We start from the raw sequence: 10,114 nt of genomic DNA, 5'->3' as shown, positions 1-10,114 counted from the left end.
TTGTGAGGCACTGGGCTCCATCCTCAGCACCACATAAAAATAAATAAAATAAAGGTATCCATCTTGCTGCAGTCCAGCTGCAGCAAAATAATGGGGGGGGTGGCGAGCAACTTGTGTACATTGATACAGCAGGAGTGGGAGCCATTTATTGTTGGACAGGAATGGTATATATACATTCCACACAGCTTATCTTAATTAACATAAACTAGATACAGCAGTCAACCAATAAGGAATCTCCACACTTAATGGCTCGCTGGCATTACTTCACAAACCACTCCCTCTGGCAAAATGCCAGGCCCCATCTTGACTTGTTTACAGACCCTAACACCATCTACAATAAATAAATAAGTAAATAAATAAATAAATAAATAAATAAATAAATAAAATAAACTGATATATGGGTTGGGGTTGTAACTTAGTGGTAGAGGGCTTGCCTACAACGTGTGAAGCTCTAGGTTTAGTCCTCCACACCACATAAAAGTAAATAAATAAAATAATCATGTCCATTTACAAATAAAAAATATTTTCCTAAAAATCATTATAGGATGTTCACATAATGCTAAATTTGGTTGTGAAATCAGCAAATTGAAGAAGGGAGGCAGAATAAAGATAGGCACTTGAGTTCCGACACAGTAGAACTATTTGGTTATGCTTTAGATATGAGTATCCCCTGTTAGGTTTGGATGTGAGGTGTCCCTCAAAAGCTCATGTGTGAGACAATCCAATCAGTCGATTAGTCAGTGGATAGGATTAATTGAGTGGTAATTGAAGAAGGTGGGCTATGGCTGGAGGAGGTGGGCAATGGGGGTGTGGCTATTTGGCCAGGGGAGATCGCTCTCTCTCTCTCTGTCTCTCGCTCCCTCTCTCCTTCCTGATCATCATGTGAGCTACTTTGAACCACCATACTCTTCTGCCATGATGTTATGCCTCAGGAGCCTCTAGGAATGGAGTCTGCTATCTATGGATGGAGACCTCTGAAACCATGAGCCCTTAAATAAACTTTTCCTCCTCTACAGTTGTCCTGGTCAGGTCTTTTAGTCACAGCAATGGTAGAAAAAGCTGACTAACAGATCCCATACAGGCTCATGTGTGAGACAATGCAAGAAGATTCAGAGGTAAAATGATTAGGTTATGAGAGTTATAATCTAATCAGTGGATTAACCCACTAATAAGGACTAACTGGGTGGTAACTGTAGGCAGGTATGGTGTGGCTGGTGGAGATAACTCTCTGGCAGCATACATTTGGGGTTTACATTTTGTCCCTGGTGAGCAGAGCTCTCTCTGCTTCTAGGTGCTATGTCAGGGGATACTCTCCTCTGCTGCACCCTTCCACCATGTTTTTCTGCTTTGCCTGGTGCCCAGAGCTATGGAGTCAGCCAACCATGAACTGAACCTCTGAAACCATGAGCTAAAATAAACTTTTCCTCCTCTATATTGTTCTTGTAAGGTCTTTTGATCACAAAGCTGACTAAAACACACCGTATTTGCTGTGCATGGCTTGTATCTAGTCTGTAATATGTGAGAGAAACAAACTGCGATCTTGTTTAATTCTTCAGAACATTGGACCTTGTTATGTGGCTCAGTCTGCATGTTGACCAATATAAGATTAAAATAAAAATATAGATAGCAAAATGATTGAAATTTTGAGAAAAAAATTCATCTGTAATTCCACCCTTCTAACACAGCTATCTTAAAATTTGCACATTATCTTCTGAGCCTCATCCACACGCACATGTTTTTATATAATTGTAATAAGTTTACATACCATGTAATCAGCTATTTTAGATGTAACCTTTTATACTTCATATCCCTCTATTTTTTAACATGGTTGTCATGGATACTTTTAGGGCCTCATACCATTATAATGTGTTGCTATACTCTGATCCACAGATCTATTCAAGGGATACATTTTTAAAAATTAGGTTTATTATTAATTATTGATTTTACAATGAATCTGTTTGAGCCTATGAGTACCTTAGCTTAGCTTAAGCCTGAAATATATACTAGGTAGGAGATGCATTATATATAATAATCAATAAATCCTAGCTATTATTACTATTATTTTTATTTGTATTGAATTCTACTGTCTATCTCTAGAGATGAGAAAGTTGAGAAAAAGAGCTAGTTTGAAATAACAGCTGGGGCAAATTGGAAGATAATGATGCAAACTTTTACAGAACTATGGCCAACCAAAACTGTACCACTTATAAGACATTTAGCTGTTAGTTTTAAGAGTTGTGTGTTTCTTCAGATGTTCTGGACTGGAATGACAACTCGGCATCTTTCTATTGCTCATCTTTAACCAAATCTCCTGTCCCTTTACTCTCATTGTTTTACTATGTCTTGGACAGTTGATGTTTCCTCTATGAGGCTTTAAGGTCATGTGTGAGCTTGCTTGATGTTTTGGAGATCCTAATAGGATAGGATGGCTAAGAAGAGCATTCCACATAAAGGCTTTTAAATAGTGTGTGTGTGTGTGTGTGTGTGTCTATCTATCTTTATATATGAATAATTTATGGGTTTTTTGGTGCTTGGTATTGAAACCAGGGCTTCATACATGCTAAGCCTGTGTTCTACTCCTGAGTTATACTCCTGGCTCTCATTTGGTATTGTTTTAGCTAAAAGTTTGATGTGACAGTGGGAAGATGGTAAGGTTTCTTATGTTGGTGAGTTCTCAATAGTAGAATAGTCAATTAACATGGAGATATTTCAGATTTTTTTGTGTGTGTCTGTGTATGTGTGTGTGGTACTGGGGATTGAACCCAGAGCTGCTCTACCATTGAGTTACATTCCCATTCCTTTTTATTTTGAGACAGCTTCTCATTAAGTTGCTGAAGTTGGCCTTGAACTTGCAACCTCCTGCCTCAGCCTTCCAAGTTGTTGGGATTACAAGTGTGTACCACTGTACTTGGCTTGTAATATTTTAAATTAAATTTCTTTTTAAATTAAAGTTAATAACTTTAATAAAAAAGACAGAGATGCTTCTTAATCTACTGAAGAGTGTGAAAAAAACAATAATTAAAAGAGTGTATAGGTAATATAATCACAGTGTTTCAAAGGTCAAAAAGTATTTAAAGGTCTTCAGTGACATGTCTTCCTCAACATCCTTATGTACTCAGTCCACATATCCCTTGACCAAATTAACCATTTGTGTTAGTCAGCTTCCTATTACTATAACAAATAAGTGATATAGCCAACTTATGAAAAGAAAAGGTTTATTTTGTCTCTGTTTTAGAGGTTTCACTCCTAGGTTGGTTTTCCCTGTTGCTTTGGGTGAGGCAGTGCATCATGGCAGGAGCGTGTGATGGAACAAAACTGTTCACCACATGACCAGGGAGCAAAAGAGAAGAATAAAGTAGGTTCCCTCTAAGGTCACACCCCCATGACCTAGGGTCTTCTCACGATGCCCCCATCTCCTACCACTTCCCAGGAGTCCCACCCTAGGAAGCAAGCCTTTACAAATGAAGGACACTTAAGATTGAAGCTTTGGAACCATTGTTTGTAATTTCATCTTTCCAATTTTCTGCTGCATATGAAAGCAAATATAAAATTAGAGTCTTACTTTCTTTTTGTACACTCTTCAGTATGTTCAGAAGTTTCTCTCTTCCTTCTCTCTCCCCCTTTCTCTCTTGGTTTTTGAAACAGTCTCCCTATATTGCCCAGCTGGCCTTGAACCCCTGGACTCTTTGCAACCCTTCTGCTTCAGTTTCCTAAGTAGCTGAGACTGTAAGTGTGAGCCACTGATTCTGGCTTAAGAAGTGTTTTTTGAAGAAATGAATTTTCAGTGTATTTTCAACACATAAAATTTAATGATGACAGTAGTTTCTGGAAATATTACAGTTGTGGTTATATTTCAAGGGCATATTCAGAACCTAGAACTTGTAATGATTTTCTTCTTTGAAACTTTACTGAAATAACACCACAAGAAAATTTCACGTGTAGTTTGTGCTACTAAAAACAAAACAACAAGGAACAGAGCCCCATGGCCAGAATATAGCTTGAAAAGATGTCAGATTTCAAAATTCACTTTTCACCACTGTGCAACATTTATATTCCAAGTATCTCTGTGCATCTAAGACAAAAATATCATGGCTGGTACCAAAAAGATGTCACATTTCAGGCTTGCAGTTTGTCATTTCTGAAGTCTCATATCAGTAGATAAGATCTGAAATAATTTATTTCAAGAGCATAGAGGACTGATGACACAGTATGTTATGCTTTTGGCTGTAACAGGAACCCCTAACTTGAAGTGGCTTGAGCATTAAGAAAATTTCTTGGCTCGTATAATCTGTCCAGTGATAGACAAGTTTTCTTAATTGATTGACACAGCAGTTCATCTCCTTCTGTCTTTTCTCCTTGCTATCAGTGTTGTCTAGTTTAACTGCGGGTTGATTTTTCTCACCTTGGTAGTACTTCTGGTAGAATCAGAATTCTTCACTTTTCCAAGATGGAAAAGTGGTGTGGAGTGGGGAAAGACCATCAGAGATGCTGAATATCAAGGAATTCTGGGGAGCTGTTAAGACACAGGAATGATTCACCATGAGTGTGTTCAGGGAGTTTTATAATTAGTGCGTAAACAGCAACGTGAGCAAGTGTGTTTGGAGACTAAAGTGTATCTTGTTCAAGGTCAGAATTTCTCAACTGAAGCCACACATTGAAATCATTAGGGAGATTAAAATGTAAATCTAAAGTCCAACTCCAATTCCCAGAGATTCTGATTCATTTGTTTAGATAATCTAAACTTTTAAATTATACATGGGCACAATATTTTGTTTATTTTTATTTTTAAATTTCTAGTCCAGCACTTTTAGAAAGAACCCAACAGAGAAGTCAAACACAGGAGTAACTTTTAATTCCTAATGAAATAATACTAGCAAGTGATAAAATTGGTTGTCAAACATTCAAAATTTATTAAACACTTCAGTTGACACAAAGCTAAAAAGTTGTTATTATTCTAATGAAAAAAAAGGCAGAAACAGAGCACACGATTTTATTTGTGACAACAGAAATAAGAAGCTGGGAATGCCTTTGCCATTCTACCCTCCCTTCATTACTAAGTCACAACCTATGTGCTAATCCTCACATACTCTAGTTCCTCAGCTCTGGAATCCTCTCTTTCCCTTCTAATTCCATTGCTCTGACCTTAGATCACCACAGCACTATCTTTCACCTGTATTACGGTGCAGTCTCCTCACTGGATTTGGTGTTTCTTCCCTCCAGTCTTTTACAAAGCTTCCAGATAAATTGTCTCTTAGTAAAAGCATTGTCATATCAGTCGTATTATTCCACTGCTCAGAAATCTCAGATTTGGGCTGGGGTTGTAGCTCCGTGGCAGAGCACTTGCCTCACACATGTGAGGCACTGGGTTTGATCCTCAGCACCCCATAAAAATAAACAAAATACAGATATTGTGTCCATGTATAACTAAAAAAATATTTTAAAAAAATCTCAGATTCTTTTGCCTTGGTTTCTAACACCTATACAATCTAGCCCAAATCTACCTTTTTAATATTTTATCATTCCATCTTTCTTATTTTTAATTTTTTTAGCACTGGGAATCTAGGCTTATCTCACTTAACCCCTTCATTCACTCCATGCTTTGGTCAGATTGAATGAGTCATTATGCATTATGTCCTACACATACTTTGTCCATGTCCTCATTAACACTCTGCTTAAGCTTATCTTTTCCATAAAATATTTTCTGATATTCAGCTAGGAGAAATACTTTCTCAAAACTCCAAAGAACTTTAACTGAATTTCTTTTGTGACACTTTTCTACCTTATAATATAATGAGAAGTGTACATGACTTACCTTATAGTCTAACATCTTTGCTTCCTTCTTTTTATTATGTTTTTTAGCTATAGTTGAATATAATACCTTTTATTTATTTAATTTTATTTTTTAATGTGGTGCTGAGGATTGAACCCAGTGCCTCTCACATGTAGGCAAGCACTCTACCACTGAGCCACAACCCCAGCCCTTTGCTTCCTTCTTATGCTTATATTTGTTGAATGAGTGAATGAACTTTCAGTTAGTTTCTCTTTATAAACTTTATTTTTTTAAATGGGGAATAACCAGAAATCAAGGGAACACTTGCTTTATATGAGTAATAGTATTTAATCCTCACCAGGATTAAACCTCACCTGGCTACCTGGCTACATATTAGAATGACTTATGATTTTTTATTTTACTTATTTATGTGGTGCTGAGAATCAAACCCAGTGCCTCACACATGCTAGGCAAGCGCTCTACCTCTGTGCCACAATCCCTCTTTATGAACTTTAGACTAATTCTGAATGTTTATATGGTTCCAGACCAGTTAGAAGTTTTATTTAAGGGGCTGGTGATAAAAATGTGTCAGATCAACTTGGCAGCTTGGTAATGTTTGCTGTCATCTGACTAGTTCAACAACTACTGCCATGCATCAGACATACAAACTTAACAAAAAATTCCCCAAACTTCATTCTCATCTTTCAGATGAATAAACTGATACAAAGAGAGGGTAAGTAGCTTGCCCTAGTTCCTTCATAAATTAACAAAGCTGGAATTCCAGACCAGCTCTGTCTTACACCAAAGCCATAGAGGACAGGGTTAAAACTGAAAATAAAGTTGGGAGCTTAATATCAGGCTGTTTTTTTCTTTTCCTTTTTTTCAGAGCACCTAGACAAAGTCAAGTTCTCATCTATTATTTACCATTTGGTCCATTCTGACTCTATTCTCAGTTCTATCAGCAAAGCCACTTCTTATCCAAATGCACTATCAAAGAAAAGCCAGGTGCAGTGGTGCACGCCTGTAATCCCAGCAACTCGGGAGGCTGAAGCAAGAGGACTGCAAGTTTGAAGCCAGCCTCAGCAACTTAGTGAGACCCTTTTTTTTAAAAAAAAAAATAATAATAATAAGTAAAAGAGCTAGGGATATAGCTCAGTGGTCAAGCACCCCTGGGTTCAATCCTCAGCACCAAAGGCTAGACAAAACAAAACAAAAGCCAAAACTGTGTGAGATAACTTGAATCTAGCCCAATCCAATTCTACAGAAATCATCAGGAATTAACAACAGAGATTGTGTGGTATTAAAATGAGAGAATACAAAGTTATGAACAAAAGATGAAATTATATGTGGTAAACAAAATTGCTATGAAACCTCAGCCTACCTGTCGAGTCTTTGTTGCCTCTTACATATTCATAACGCAGGATGGTTATGCCTACCTGACATCAACTTTCAGTTTCAAACTGTTATCTTGATAGTTTCCAAATAGCCAGATTTGTTTTTAACCTTCCAAGTGTTTGCCTAGCATTTTCACTTTCATCTACTGACAACCCTGCAGAAAACTGAACATCAGCTGAATAAATACAGTTCTAGTCCTGTATGTTTAGACATGGAGAACTGAGTTCAATGGGAATTTGACAAAATGGTTCTATAGCTGGGTTCTTATTTAGTTCAACAAAGAAGAGGACATAATTTTTCTCACTCAAAGGTGTCCCTGTAGTGCAAAACCCCACTTTACATCATCAGTGTCAGAAAGGCCAAATGTGCACAGAAGTGGTAATAGAAGCAGGAAAAGAGCTTCATTTAAAAAATGTTAAGTGAGAACAACAGACACAATTTGGTAATCTAAGGGACATTTGGGGGAGAGAGTTTGGGCCACCAGTCTTTTAATGGGAGAGCAGAGCTATCACTTTAATCCTCACATCAGCTCCATTGACTTTCTGGATACTCCATAGAGTGATGGTCACAGCTGAGGACGGGAATGAGCCTTCTAATCAGCACTATCTATACCAGAGGTATATTTTTGTCTTTTAAGTAATAACACACAACTATACACAGTGGCCACCCACACACCATAGAGATTTTGTGATGAGATGTGAAACTAAAGATAAAGCATTTTCCAGAATCTCTAAAATACAGGAGTCACATTGTTTCTGATGTGCTATGCCTTTTATCATTGGATTCTTCTATTAGTCTCCATAACTGTTGGCTAATGAGTCCCAAGTAAGAAAGGATACCAAACTGGTCAAAAATATGACTTTTACTCTAAGTCAGAGAACGAATTAGGAGACCAGAATAGTACCTGATATTCAATGTTCATCAATATTCAATGTACTAATTGTCTGCAGTCTTAATTTTAAACAGCTAATTAGCCTGAATATCCACTTCAGCAGCACATATACTGAGAGTTGGAACTGAAAGTATAAGTCAGTGGTCAAATAATAATACCACAAGACAAGTCCAGTTCCTAGTCTACCATGAAGTTACTGTTGAGCACTTTAAACTCTATTTGTTGTTTTTAGGTTTATAAAATTGGGGGGTTAATATCTTGAACTCATAGGAAGGTTGTGAAGCTAAATTAGATTAATAACCAATAAACATGGAAACTCTGAACAAAGAAATAACAAGTTATTACATGTATTTGTTTCTAATATATAGTTAGACACAGAATGCTGGAATGTAAATTAGTACATTACAAGGCATTTTGGAAATACCTATTAAAATTCAGAGTAATAATATTGGGGAAGGGAAAAGTACTTTTATTTTTCAGTTTATGTCAAATTTTTAAAATGGGAATGTTTTATATTAGCATTATAAATTAAATAATTAAAAATGAAGATTATTACACCTGTTATTGTTACTGATATATATACATATACATATATATATGTATATGTGTATGTGTGTGTGTGTTTGCATATATATATATTATGCTTTGACTGTGTCCAATCACCCTTCTTCTACTCTTGGATCCCATCCCCCAACACTCTTCCTTATCCCTAAAAGTTTCTCATAATTTCTTTCTGTCCCTCCACTGCACCTCCTTCCCTGTCTCTAGTGACCACTATTCCCTTCAATATGACTACAAAGTTGACTGATTTCCTTAAATGTGAAAATTGCACCTTTTTGAAAGTAAAATGCTCTTAAGGGAGGTGAATCATTGGTGTCTATTCCCTGCAATTGTAGACCAATCAGTTACATAGTTCAGTTTTAATTTTTATTTTAGAATGGTAACATCTTAATGGCTCAGTGGTCCAATGCTAACTAACATTTTCAACATAGACCTACATATTCTATATTCTGCATTTAGGACATGATAAAATAGCTCAAATAAAAAATGCTCTGGCCAGCTTAGAAACACTTTCAAGAAAACCTCGAATGGCTGTGTCTGTCTCAGATTTTTTCATCAAGTTGTTGCACTTTTTCTGGGCAGAGAGAAAAATAAGAACTAGAGCCAAAGTGTTTCCAAATCTTTAAGAGGAAGGTGAGAAGTGGGGGCTGGGGCTGTAGCTCAGTGGTAGAGTGCTTGCCTGACATGTGTGAGGCACTGGATTCAATCCTTAGCACTATACTAAATGAACAAATAAAGACATTCTGTCCATCTAAAACTACAAAAAAAAAATTAAAAACAAAAAAGAAATATGATACTAATAAAATGTTTTAAATGTCTCCTTCAATTTTGTCCTCTGAAAATATTTTCCTCTGGAAGATTCTGCTTTAACTTTGAGTTTACTGAAAGTATAAATCATACTTCAGGACACTGGTTTAAATTTTCATATTATAAAGCTTTACAACTTTTTAATTTTAAAATAAAGGTTTTTTTCCTTTCTTTCTTTCTTTCTTTTTTTTTTTTCAAACATGATCTTATTCAGTTATTTGGCACAATAAACTCAAATGCAAAGAGATCCTATTAAGAATATGAGAAGGCCCAATTCACTCCAAGTTCAATTTAGATGAACACATTTTCTTTGGTAATTCAGTTGCTTATATAATGCTCTGTTTTAGCTAAAAGTGGATTTGACACCTAGGCCTTCTAAGATAATGCATTAACAATGACAGGAACGCAACTCAAAATATGGTACCTTGGCAACTGAGAAAAGAGTAAAGGTCTCTCTGGCCGTCCCTCACCTTTCTCTCCTGAAGCAGGCCATAAAAGAATTCTCTGACTTTCCACTAAAATAGGTCATAAGACTTTCGTTCCAGAGGGATCTTTCCTACAAGGAGAGAATAAGTATGAGGATGCAGGGTGCAGAGAAGAATCTGAACAAACAGGCCTTGCTCTGCTGCTCTGCTTATGACTGTTAGACCATGCCTCTTTTCCTCTGGCCATGCTTCTGCATGCCTGTC

This window comes from Marmota marmota, unplaced genomic scaffold (assembly GCF_001458135.2).
Source record: "Marmota marmota marmota unplaced genomic scaffold, marMar, whole genome shotgun sequence".
In the NCBI taxonomy this organism is placed as follows: Eukaryota; Metazoa; Chordata; class Mammalia; order Rodentia; family Sciuridae; genus Marmota; species Marmota marmota.
Note: the sequence above shows the minus strand (reverse complement) of the source record.